The 13510-nt window shown below is 43.6% G+C and overlaps 1 protein-coding gene across 15 annotated transcripts in view; it reads right to left on the reverse strand.

Moving 5' to 3' along the window:
- The window catches only part of ZNF407 (zinc finger protein 407), a 427984-nt gene extending 419896 nt beyond the window's left edge, over window positions 1-8088 (reverse strand). For 11 of the 15 annotated variants that reach the window (XM_047696583.1, XM_047696574.1, XM_047696573.1 and 8 more), the window contains exon 1: window positions 7871-8084. The gene's annotated coding sequence lies outside the window, so the exon portion shown is untranslated. Of the gene's footprint in view, window positions 1-6856; window positions 6932-7870 lie in introns of those variants that run through there. The other 4 variants (XM_047696572.1, XM_047696575.1, XM_047696576.1 and 1 more) reach the window with 4 other exon arrangements.
- Window positions 8089-13510: the final 5422 nt, after the last annotated feature.

Below are 13510 nucleotides of genomic sequence, written 5' to 3' on the forward strand. Positions count from 1 at the left end.
TAACACCACTTTCTAATGACCTGGAAGACACAGCCCTTAGAATTGCAACAGAATACGACTGTTTTTCAGCTTTAGGGACTTGTCATCTGCTAGAATGATAAAGCCACATACATTTAAAAACAAACCTAAGACAAAGTAACATGGCAAATGGGATGAAAAGAGCCGTTACCAGTCTTCCATACTACCATTTTGACTTTTACGTTTTTTCTCATAACACCAACACTCTCAGTCATTACTGTTTTGTCAAATTGTCTCCTTGCTCTGACCTTGTCTACAGTGTGTTTCAGATCAGACAGACTCTATCACTTCCACGTGCCCACGGGTGCCTTCCTCCTCTGTAGTGGTGGCACTGGCCCCCACAGGTTCACTGTTGAGGGTCAATCCTCAACAGAGTATAAACTCAGTACATAATGTGCTTGGCACCCAGTAATTGCTCAGCAAGTATTAACAATCATTATCATCGAAACCAATTTTCTTTTTGAAATCTCTGCTCCTGAAAGTAACTTTATACCCAACTCCTGCAAAAACACATCTTTACCACAATCACCCCATCCTATCTTTTTCATATAAAGTGAATAGTCCCTCTCATAGACTTTGCAAACAGAAAAAATAAAATAAAATAAATGCTTGTGTTTTAAATATTTGGTAGACACAAAAAATAATTTTAATATGTGCAAGTTATTCAGCGTCATAGAAGCCAGCCCTGGATACAGATCACAGCTTAAAAAAATGAAATCCTTATCTTCGTAGTCCCTCTTGGTGCCCCCATCACCTATCCTCTTACAGAACCGTCTGCTAACACGAACTTTGTGTTTATGTTTTACCACTTCATCAAATCTGTACTTCTAACAATATGCAATTTTGTTTTGCAAATTTCTAAACTTAAAAAAAGGGGGGGGGAGACTAAATGCATTCTTCTGAAAGTATCTTTTCTTCCCCCAGATGACATTCCTGACACTTACCCTTGGTAATGCATGTAGCTAAAATTCATTCAGTTTCAATACTGTATAGTCCTTCACGGTAAAAGTATAATACAATTTACCCATCCTCTTGAGATGGACACTGCTTCCAATTTTCTTCTTTTACCAGAACAACCATGAGCACTCTTGTACACGCCACCAGGCACTCAAGTACAGGAGTTTCTCCAAGGCAGTGGTTTGCCAGTTTTGGCATGCACCTGATCACCTGAAGAGCTTGTTAAGTGGCCCCATCCCCATGTCTGAGTAGGTCTAGGCTGAGGCCCAAAATCTGCCTATGATTCCCATGAAATCTTGGGAACACAATTTAGAAGCACTGCTCTAGGAAAAAGACTCAAGAATGGAACTACTGGGACAAAGGGTACATGCATCTCTAACTTCACTACATAATCCCAAAGTTATCACACCAAGTTAGACTCCTACTAGTTGTGTGTAAGCACTCCAATGGTTTCTTACCTCCCAAACAACAGATACTGCCAGATTTTTACACTGCGGCCAACCTAATGTGTGTGAAACTATATATCCTTTTCATCCTAATTTGCCTTTCCTTAATTACTAATTAAGTTGAAAATCTTTGCATTCGGGATTCCTCTTTTGTGAGATGCCTATTGGGGTCCTTTGCCCATTTTTCTATTTTTACTGATTTGCCAGTTACCCTTCTGGATACTAATCTTTTATCAGTAATATGTACTGAAAACGCCTATTCTCACTTGTGACTTCTCTGTTTACTTACTTGATGGTTTCTTTTAATAAATACAAGTTATCAATGTTAATATTGTCAAACATATCAATCTTTCACTTTATGGTCTGCACCTTCTGTGATTTTAGAACCTCTTGTATCAGAATCCTACAACTACTGTCCTACCTTGTCTTCTAGAAGTTTCACAATTTTGATGTATTTAAGCCTTTAATGGGCCTACAGTTGATTTTTTTTTAATGATGTGATCTAGAAATGTATCCCACTCTCAAGGAGCTTCGTATTTGGTAAAGGCCACACTCACAGCCCACAGCCAACTATAATTTTGGGGAGGATACAAAAAGTGCCCCAAGTGAAATACCGATTAGGTATTAACCACTCACTCCTTCATTGAAATTTATTCTGCTCTCTCACTGGGGCAAACAAAAACATGAAAATATGAAATATGAAAAATATGAAAACAAAAATAGGAAAAATTTCAATGTGAAATTAGACTATGATCCCCAACCTACCACATCCCAGGAAGAATCCTCAAAAAAATCCCGAAAACTCAATGTGATGTCTTTCTAAAAATATAGAGAATTAAGCACTGGAGAAAGTGTGGGAAAACTGTTGCTCTCAATATTATCAGCTGCAATATCCATCTATACACCTTTCTAGAAGTTAATTTTTCGCTCTCTCTCCACACAAGCATGTGCACGTGCACACACACACATATACACACAGCCTTATAACAGGTATATTCTTTGAGCTATCAGTGACTCTACAGGAAATAACTGGACAAAATATGTATTTAAGGATATTCAGCATGAAACTCTTTATAATACAAAAATTATAAACAACCTAATATCCAGTGACACAGGATGGGCTAGAACATGTCTGTACACTGGAGCACGGTGCAGATTACAGTGCATTAATGTGAAAAGATGTTCACAATATTCCAGTAACTAACCAAAGCAGTCAACAAAATGCACATATAAATATTCATTTATTCATAAACATTTATCAAGTGCCTTGGGTGTGCCAGGTACCAAGCAAGTCACTGGTAAGCAAAAAGAGGTCTACTCCCTGAATCCAGAGAGCTTGTGAGCTTTGCTGGGAGACAGACCAGATACATGACTTCAAGTTATTCTGGCTGGGACAGTAAAGGCACACACGTTTTGAACACAGAGACAATTTACAGGTGTATATGTGTAATACATCCAGCATCAAAGAGAACACACGCACCCAGCTCCATGGACAACCAGCTGCTGGTAAGAGGGAGAATACTTAGAGCAAACACCTTGTGAGGAACTGAAGTGTCTCTATCTTCTGCAAAAAGGCTCTGGGGAGAATTTTAAGAAATGCAGTGTAGTTATGGAAAGTCACACACTGGAAGACAAATGTGAGACATTGCAGAATCACAGCAAAAGAACTGGGACAAACAGCATCCATTCCTTCCAATTCAAAACTGAGACTGACCAAGACCAAGTACAAGTTCTTGAGCAGATGACCATTCTTCTAAGGGCCTACACTTTCCCCTTTCCCTGCTACGTTTGCGTCTAACAAATAAGAATAAAGCTCCCGAGATAAGAAATATCTCACAATTGGGAGAGGCTCAAAGGATTCTGACATTATATGCTCATTTCTTTTTAAACTTCTGCACCAAAGATCAGTGAAGTGATGAGAGTCATTAATTTCAAAGGGAAAATTTTTAACTTTAAAGCATAGCTATCACACACTACCTCAACCAAGAGATCAAAGTTAACATTCACTAGTGATAAGACATATCTGCCTCATGTACGTCCCAACACGAGACTGAGAAGGGCACAACTTCATCGCCGTGGTATTCCTGCCAAAAAGCTTCACCTTCACTTTACTCATGAAAGGACATCAGACAAATCCAAAACATCAGACAAATCAAAACATTCTACAAAATAACTGACCAGCACTCTTCAAATGTATAAAGATCATAAAAAATAAAGAAAACCAAAAGGAGCTGTCACAGACTGGAAGAGACTAAGGAGACCGAGTACCGTACAGCAATGTGGGATACTGCACTGGGTCCTGGACAAGAAAAAGGACCTGGTGGTGAACCTCAAAGTCTCCAGAAACTGTCTGGTTTCGGTAACTGCACTATGGATGCATAAGAGGTTAGTAAAGGGATGCTGGCTGAAAAGTATACAGAAGCTCTCTGAACTACGTTAGCAATTTTTTTGTAATTCTCAAATTATTTCAAAGTATAAATTGTTTGCAAATCATTTCAGATAAACAATACACAAAGGTATGAGATGAATCACTCATTACCTGTAACATAAAAACAGGCTACATCCTCCAAAATTGTGCTTAAAAATTCCAATATTTGCGAACAGAGCTTATGCTGGAATACACTGTAATTATTTCATAAAAGCCTGTAATTGTGATAACGTAGAAAATACAGTCATTTTCCTAGGGTACTGAAATCTCTCCAGATAAATGGCCTAATTTATTTTCCCCCTTAATCTTTTTTAATTCAATTCAACTTACATTTATTTAACATCTACTATGGCTACATAACTGCTAGAGCCTGATAATATTTTGATATATAAGAAATGAACATTTTAGAACACAACAGAGAAAAGCATACAGTAACAAAACTGGAATAATTTTTCACTCCTATACAACCTAGCAATTAATACGAACGCCTTTTTAGAGCAAATGTCAGTAAGATAGAGGACCCTCACAGCTCACGTGACTCCCCTTCAATAGTAAGTGGTTTTGACCTCTAGAATTATCTCCAAAAATTATCCTTGGAAGTGCCAAAATGACTCTCTCCAAGAAACACTATATTTCTAGTCCTTTATTATTATTTTTTTTTAATCATTATGGTTTTGGTGCGCTGCTATTTGTAACACAAATTTAAACCACCCAATTTTCGGAGTAGCAGGGAAAAGTTTACACTGGTATAAACCCATGGAGCTTACTCACTCTCCTAAGAGATCAAAGGTCACATCGTGTATGGCTAGGGGTGTCAAAGTGTGACCTCGGAGCCCACAGCTTCAGCATCACCCAGGAGGAGCTGGTCAGCAACGCAGATTCTCAGCTCCAGTCCACATCTGCTGAGTTAGAGGCTCGGGGCATGCTGAGCAGCTGTGTTTTCACACACTCTCCAGGTGACTCAGCTGCACCTTGACTTTGAGAACCACCGATGGAAGCAGAAAGACTGGCCTGGGAATCAGGAAGCCTGATTCTAATCCCTGCTCCACCACTAGTCTCTGAGAGATTACTCAGCTTCTGTGGGGGCTCAGCCTCCTTACAGGATGACCACGGAACTAGAACAGATCACCGCCACACGCCTCAGACCAAGATTTGATCGGTCTAGGAAGGCAGTCCCTCCTATAAGGCCTAAAAGTGAAATGGCCACCCAGGTATTTCCCCACATCTTTCTTTTTCATCAAAATGAAACAATCTAAATTTCTTCTTTCCCTCAACTGGTCTCTGAATCACATTCAATATATCTAAAAGAAGGGGTGCCTGAGTGGCTCAGTTGATTAAACTACTGACTCTTGACTTTGGCTCACGTCATGATCTCAGGGTCCTAGAATGGAGCCCAGACTTGGCTCCACACTCAGTGGGGAGTCGGCTCCAGGATTCTCTCTCCCTCACCCACCTCACTCCCATTCATGCGTGTGCTATCTTCAAAAAACAAACAAACAAATAAATGTGTGTGTGTGTGTGTGTGTGTGTGTAATGTCTTATTTAGGTAAAATTGTGTTTGCTTTAGCAAAAGCAATACAAATGCTGACTTTATGGTTGCCTATTTATTTGAATAAACAAGTCTGTACGGGAGGAATTCCACATAACAAAATCTCCAAGAAATCCAGCTACTATAGACTGAATTGTGTCCTCCCCCAAAATTCATATGTTAAATCCATAATCCCCATTGTGATGGTATTTGCAGGTGTGACCTTTGAGAAGTACCTAGATTTAAATGAGATCATGAGAGTACGGTCTCCATGATGAATCAGTGTCCTTATAAGAAGGGGAGAAGAGTCCTGAGTTCCTCTCTCTGCCACGTGAGGACACAGCAAGGAAGGGGACATCTGTAAACCGGGAAGAGTCCTCACCAGGAACCAGCACCTTGATCCTGGACTTCATGCTCAGAGCTGCGATAAGTAAATTTCTGTGGTTTCTGCTCTCCAGGCTATCCTATTTTGTTCTAGCAGCCGAGCTAAGACACTCACTCAAATGTCCCCTCTGGTATGGGGTTCTAACACACCAGGTTATAGCTCAGAAGAACTATGCCCCCAACGCTGCACAAAGAACATGGATGATCTGACCACAGAAAGTATTTAACAAGTTTGAAAATAAAGAATTTTAAAACGTATAGAACTAGACACTTCCATTACTGCATAAGAAAAACAGCTTAATTTCTTCTCCTGTTTGTGGATTTATGAACTGGGATTCTTCTCACCACTGTGATAGCTAAGAAACCTGTCATACAAAACCCCTTCTCTGAGATGTGGGGAGAGTCTAATTTACAAAGGTCAGAGAATTCTCCTCTAACAACACGAACCCAATTAAAGTCAATGTTGGGAGAAAGGCCCCATGAAGCAAGTGAATGCCAGCTAATCCTGGGCCCTAACTCAAACCCTGTATCCTGAGAGCCCTCACCCAGGCTGCTTCCCAGGCAGTCAGACATCCTTTGCTCTATGCATCGCCACGTTAGCACTCAGGAAAACGCACTCCCGTTTGTTTCTGTATCTGCCTCCTCAAGCAGATCCTGAAGTCACGGTGCGTTGCCAACACCAGCACCTACGGTGGTGTCTGGAAATAAACCGGGACCACTGTTGGCTCCCTTCACGTTGCTGAATGCCAGTGGAACTCTGTCCTACCCTACAGCTTTTCTACAAATCCCAAATTATTCCAAAATACAGTTTTTAAAAACACACCAGTGGCAACTGCGTTATCAGCAACAGTCACACTTGCCTTACAGAAAGACCAGCTGCTGGAGAACCTTGCCTTACTGTTCGTCAGACATGTCAACAGGAGTTAGTCACCTCGAGTGTAAGGAACTTGTGGAAGAATGCGTAACTAACACTAGAGATTTGAATTCTGACACTAACGTTGGTCACGTTAATCTGGGTTTTAAGTGGAAAAAAGGGAAGAATTAATCCGTACTCTAGGAGACTGCTGTGCTAACTGAAGCATGTGGAGTACACACCAGAAATGATGCTCTAATCAATGCCTCGGTGCCCTTCCCGGCCCGGGGTCCCTGCTGGACCGAACTCCTCGCCGCAGAACAGGTGCGTACGGTGACTAGCCCCACCAGCGCTGGCTGTAAAGTTGCAAGGCCGTCACCATCAGGCCTATGACTACCTATAAAACAGAGAAATCCTACACGTGTGTCCACGGATGCCCTTCCCATTCTTGAACCCCCCCGGTGAAACAAAAGGGCTATTCACAACTCCTACACCCCACAGGGGTCCGGAGCTCCTGGGCCACCTCCACCAGGACTAATCTCCAGAAAACGGGCTGGCACACTCAGGGCGTGCTCTCTGGCTAGAAGAGCTGCGTGTCTACCAGAGCAAAACCCGCCGCGGCAAGCAACCGTGCGCCGCAGCCCGGGCCTCGCCCTGGCGTCCGGAGACGCTGACCGCGAGGGGCCAGGACCCTCCAACTGCAGTGGTGCTGCTCTCGGTCACCAGCCGCCCGCCCAGCGTCCTTAACGGAAGGAGGCGCGAGTGGCAGCGGCGCATCGGTGCTTCTGGGGGGTGACCTGGGCGTGGGCGGGCGCAGGAGGAAACCACCGCCCAGACCATAAACCGACACCTCCGCAGCCCCGCGCCGGGGCAAGCCGGGCGGTAAGAAGCGCCCCGCTGCGTGCAGGGGTGCTGACAGCCGGCCCCGCGGGGCGGCCGAGGCTCGCCGGCTGCGCGAGCCAGGCCGCAGACTGCCGCACAGCGAGCGGGGGAGGGCGGGAGCGGAGGCCGGGCGGCGGCCAGGCCGCGGTCGGCGGGCGTGTGCCGGGCGAGGCTGGGCGGCGTCGGGAGAGACCGGCGAGCGGGGAGGGGCGGAGGCGGGGGGAGGGGGGAGGAGGAAGAGCGAAGGGCCCTGGCGGGGCTCCCGGCGCCCAGCCGCCCGGGCCCGGGCCCTCAAGCCACCGCCCCCAGGCCCTGCGCTGACGCTGGACGGTCCCCGCCTCCAAACCCCCCGCCCCGGCTAGAGAATAACTTACCTGTTTGCCGACGGAATCGCTCCTGCTCGCCTCTCTGACTGACTCCTCCGGCTCACCGTCTTCCCTCTGGGAGGAAGGGGAGGGACTTCCTGTCTCTCCTCGGAGCGACTTCCGGCGGCTCCCAGGTCGACTCCGTGGTGGACCGAGCGCCGGACACCATGACTAAAAAATAGGATCCCGGAACTGGTTTAGCGAAACCCACATCGGGTTCCGTGTCTTGCCCCGAGTGGCCGGCAGACCCGGGTGCTGCCTTGGTTTCAGTCCATCAGCTCTTGCAGGAAGTCACTCCGAGTTAAAAGCGGAAGTCCACCCCCTCCCCGGCAGAGGAAAGCGGAAGGCTGGGAGAGTCAATCTAAACAAGGGGAGATACGCGTCAGGCTTGCGGGCCCGGCGCGTCTGTCCTGGAGGCCCCCTGGGATTTTCAGAGGGTCCAGAGCGGGAAGCCCCCGGCCGGTCCTGCCTCCTCCCTACCCCAGCCGTCCCCACTCCGCCCCTTCGCTCGCTCGCCATAACAAGCCCCGAGGGCGGCGACGGGGAGACGGACGCAGCCCGGCTGGTGCGGGAGGGCCGGGGCCTGCGCGGGCCAACCGCCGGTCGTCCTCCGCTTTGGCCCGGTTCGAGGGCCTCCCGGCGCCTCCGCGGCCCTCCTCTCAAGGGGCGAGGGTTTTGGGCTGGGCTGGGCTGGGCGCGTGCGCAGCTCCAGCTTCGGAGGAAAATTCGGGTGACTCCAGGGAGGGATCCTCGAAGTCGCAGGCCCTGGGAAGCCACGAGCGGAGTTCCGACACTAACGGGGAGGCCAAGACCCCGAATGTGGTGGTTCGCCAGTTTGGCAAGAAAAGCTGAAAAGTGCTTGGTGCTTAAGACGTTCCCGCGCGGGCCGCGTTTAGAAACCTTAAGGGCACAGTATAAAGATGGTTCGAAAGCCAGCAGGACGCGGGGCAGTAGTCCCCGCCTCCTGCCGCCCCTGTGCGGGAACGGGCGCAGACCTCCGGGCTAGAACCTTAGCCTTGGAAACTCACAGTCTGGCAAGGGAGACCGCAGCTTGCGAAGTGCAGTGGCAGAGACGTTGTATAAAGCAATGGGCAGGGATCCACCTTGGGGTCAGAGTGCGAAGATGCCGGTTTGCAGTTTGCCACCTGTGAAATGATTTGTATTTAGCTAATTTTAAGCAAATGGGATTTTAAAATTATGGCCTTATGATTATGGTGATAGGCTTTCTAAACCAGATCATCTTTCAAGGTCAAGTCCAGCTCAGTTCTGTTTTTAAAATGCAAATATTGGGTTAATGATAACAAGTTTAATATTTTTAGAGGGGCGCCTGGATGGCTTGGTCGGTTAAGCATGCCTTGGGCTCAGATCATGGCCAACATTTACTGGGTGAAAACATTACTGGTAATAGATAACTAATAAACTAGATTCTTTCAACAAAGAGTCACTTGAAAATTACCTAGAATTTACTTGAAAATGTAGTACTTACCATCTTGTATTGTCTGTTTTGACAGTGTTAGTCTTGGATGACATGGTGATACCTCTCTGAACGCCAGCAGTAGCTAGTGCAGTTCTCCATATGGATTAGGCATCCTTGGTCTTTGGGTGATCGATCTACCTTTCTTACTTTGGGGGTTTAGTTAACATGTCCTCTTTCTTTCTTGAACACTGAAATAAAATTCAAGTTTATTTTTCATTTTTATCATCCATTATTTTGCTGAAACAGGTCTTTACATCATAATGTGACTTTAAGGAAGTCAGTTGGACCTCATTTTACTCGTGTAAATTTGTGATGGTGTCTGTTTTCCCTAATTTAAAAAAATGCAAGAATAATAGATTTCATTTCCTTCATACAAGGTGATCATTCACACTCAACTAGAATTTGGATAACATTTCATTTCTGACCCCTCTTTTTGCTTTGTAATGTTTTATTTTTACATTTAAAAGTACAAAATCTTCCGGTGTTTCCTTCAACCAAATTCTATAATTATGTGCTTCATTTTTTATGCATATTTTTCCAGAGCCATTTGAAAATAGATTGCAAGCATGATGGCCTTTTACCCCTACACATGTCAGTGTACATTTCCTAAGAACATGGATAGGCGCTGAGATAGCAATACAGTTATCAAAATCAAGAAATTAATGCTAATATGATGCTCTTATTTAATAAGCAGATCTTACTCATATTTTTGCACCCATTTTTTTATCTTGTTACCTGTATTATGTAATTTGGATTTCCAAAAGAGGTTACAAATGAAGCACAAAAGAAGTCACAGCAGGAGACCTTAATCTCTTTATATTAATAATTTCTTTAAGTGTTATTGATTAAAAAAGAGATTTCCAGAATGGATAAAAAAAGAATATCTTGGACCCATGTGCTGCTCACAGAGATGTTAAAAATTATCTCTTTCCATGTGTACTGGCTTCCATGTGCTTCTGGTGGAGCAGAGATCATTCACTTCTTTCCTCCCTTGCGTGTTTCCCTATGTATGATGTCATTTTTCTCTTTATTTTTGACATTCAGTGATTTCGTTATGATGAGCCTCACCATAATTTTCTTCATACTTAACCTGCTTGGTGGTTTTGTGAGCTTTTAACATCTGTAAGTTTACATATTTCACCAAGTTTGGGAAACTGGGGGTTATTATTTCTCCAAATACTTCTCTTCCCCATTCTTGTTCTCCTGAACTCCAATCAAATATATATACATCTCTTGCTACTATATACGACTCACTGAGGTTTTGGCTTTTTTCTTTTGTTTTCATTCTTTTTTTTTTCTCTCAGACTTTCAGATTGAATAATTTCTGTTGATCTATTTTCTATGTTCCCTGATTCCTGTATAAACTTGCAGTCTTAAAACATTTTTTTCATACTACCCTGACAAGTGCAGCTGTTGCCCCTGATGTGACAGAGTGCCTATTCCCAGTATAAACAGAGCAACACATGTGTCCCCTGATTCTTCTATGTTCCCTCCAGTTATCTGGTAAAAGCAGCTAGGGATTTTTTTTAATTTCACAGATTGCATCTATTAGGTCTAAAATTTATATACAGTTACGTCTTTCTGTTTCTCGGATGAGATTTCCTATTTGTTTATTTTTGTTTTATTTTTATTTTTTAAAGATTTTATTTATTTGACAGAGACAGATACAGGGAGAAAGAGAACACAAGCAGGGGGAAGGAGAGAGGGAGAAGCAGGCTTCCCGCTGAGCAGGGAGCCCAATGTGGGGCTCCATCCCTGGCTTCATGACCTGGGTAGAAGGCAGACACTTAACAACTGTGCCACCCAACGCTCCTACTTTTGGAAGGCATATTTTCTTTTTATGTACTTGAGCAAAGCTGTAATAGCTGCTTTGATATTTTGCCTGCGAATTCCAACATATAAATCATTTGGGGATTAATCATCATTAATTTTCTCTTTTTTCCTGATTGGGAGTTATGTTTTCCTCTTTTTTAACTGTCTAGTAATTTTGAGATGTATTACGGACGTTTAAGTAAATGTAGATATTATCAATTCAGTTATGTCCCTCTGAAGAGGTTGTTTGTGGTTGATAAGGATTTAATAGGCAGTTACTTTGGCTGTCCTCATACTCCACACTGTACCTCGATTGTTAACGATGGCAGCTGAAACCTTCAGTTCCCTCAGCCTTAGCTGGGATGCTTGCGTCTGCTTCACACATGCATAGTTCAGAGGTCATCTGGCAATTTAGGCAAAGTGTACAGAATTTGGTGTTCTCTCTTTGTGACTCCTCTTTCCAGAACCTCCCTCCCCTCACTTCGCACTAGGGTAGTAAACCTGAGCTCTGCCTTCTGGTTCTTTAAGTGGAGGTTTTGTTTTGTTTTGTTTTTAAAGATTTTATTTGAGAGAGAGAGAGAAAGAGAATAAGTGAGAGAGAGGCCACACACAGGGGGAGTGGCAGAGGGAAAGGGAGAAGCAGGCTCCGTGCTGAGCAGGGAGCCCAATGTGGGGCTCAGTTCCAGGACCCTGGGATCAAGATCTGAGCCAAAGGCAGATGTTTAACCAACGGAGCCACCCGGCACCCCTAAGTGGGGTTTTAAATAAAGTTTAGTTGGCCTCTTATTTGATTATGACTACTTAAAGTTTTTTTTATTTGTTTATTTGACAGACAGAGATCTCAAGCAGGCAGAGAGGCAGGCAGAGAGAGAGGGGGAAGCGGGCTCCCCGCTGAGCGGGGAGCCCGATGAGGGGCTCGATCCCAGGACCCTGGGATCATGACCTGAGCCGAAGGCAGAGGCTTTAACCCACTGAGCCACCCAGGCGCCCCTGATTATGACTATTTAAAATTTGAAAGAAAACATTGGTCATTTTTGGTGACTAATCCTTTTTGATGACTAATTTAACAGTGTCGTTTAAAGTTCTAATTTCCTTTAAATTAACATGTTCTGCCATTACATTCAAATGCCTACCTACAATAACAGTCAGAATGTGCTACGAACACTTAGCCACCCACACTAGAATTTTAAATCTACATTCTTTTTGAATGCTGTTTTGGTGAATTTCAATGTGGGAGGTGAGATGATTTCAAACTTCACATTTTCTTTCATAGTCAAAGGCATAATTTTTCTGACATCTTTTTTCATTCTGAATAAGAAATTATACTAGCATAATGTTTTAAGTAAAATTTTTCCATGTAACAAAAATGTTTTTCTGTTCAATCTATCTAAACTAAAAAAGCCCAGAAGCATTTATTTACTTAACGTAACTGTTAAGAAATTACAGTCATTATACCCACCAGCTGTTCTCTTCCACATCATGCTGGAACAGAACGAGTAGATCACTTTGCTTCAGAAAATCTCCTTTATTTCTCTTTGAACTTCATCAATTGTTTGAGCCTTTGGACAGCTGAGCAAAATATAGAATATACCCAGCCTAGCTTCTGCCTCCCAGAGCTTGCTTCCTAAAGAGGAAAGTTCTTTTCAATGTAGTAAAGAGGAAGATTATCTTTCTTAAGTGTCATGAGCTCTACAGAACAGAATGTGGATGTTAGAGTTGGCCAGGGAAGAACAGAAATAACGTACAAGGACTAGGACTTGGTTTAAGTTCGCTGCTTGCACGAAAGGCATTGGTATTAAAGGCAGGTGACATAACTGCATTAGATTTGACATTAAGTACATTATCACAGAAATAAATACTTCATCTTATATAATCAAGAACTCAAATCCTTATTCTTTAGCTATTACATGATCAATTAATATTAAAACAAATTGAAAAATAACATTAAAAAACAAAAGCTGGATGATGTTGAATACATTTTAAACCAGATACTTAAAATAGCATTTAGTATTTAAAAGTCATTTGGCCCTATCATAAAATGGTATTTGAGGACTTGTTTTTTAAGTGGAAGTAGCTATCAGTAGAAGTGAGAAGCCAAACTGAATAGCATTATCTTCTTTTGTGAGCTTCCTTCTTTTTCCACTTCTAAAAAATTTGTTGAGTGCATATCGTGGGCTAGGCACTGTGTTTAGTAGTCTTTCAACCCAGCGGGTTTGTCGGACCCATGGGAACAGCACATCAGCATGGCCCAGTCTTGTGGTTGCTCAAGAGAAATCTTTTGTGCAAATCAGTCTGCTGATTTTGAAATGCTGGCATCCAATTCATAACTACTTAGGACATTGTGAAGGCCACATGAAACA

Source organism: Lutra lutra, chromosome 12, assembly GCF_902655055.1.
Source record: "Lutra lutra chromosome 12, mLutLut1.2, whole genome shotgun sequence".
NCBI classification, from domain to species: domain Eukaryota; kingdom Metazoa; phylum Chordata; class Mammalia; order Carnivora; family Mustelidae; genus Lutra; species Lutra lutra.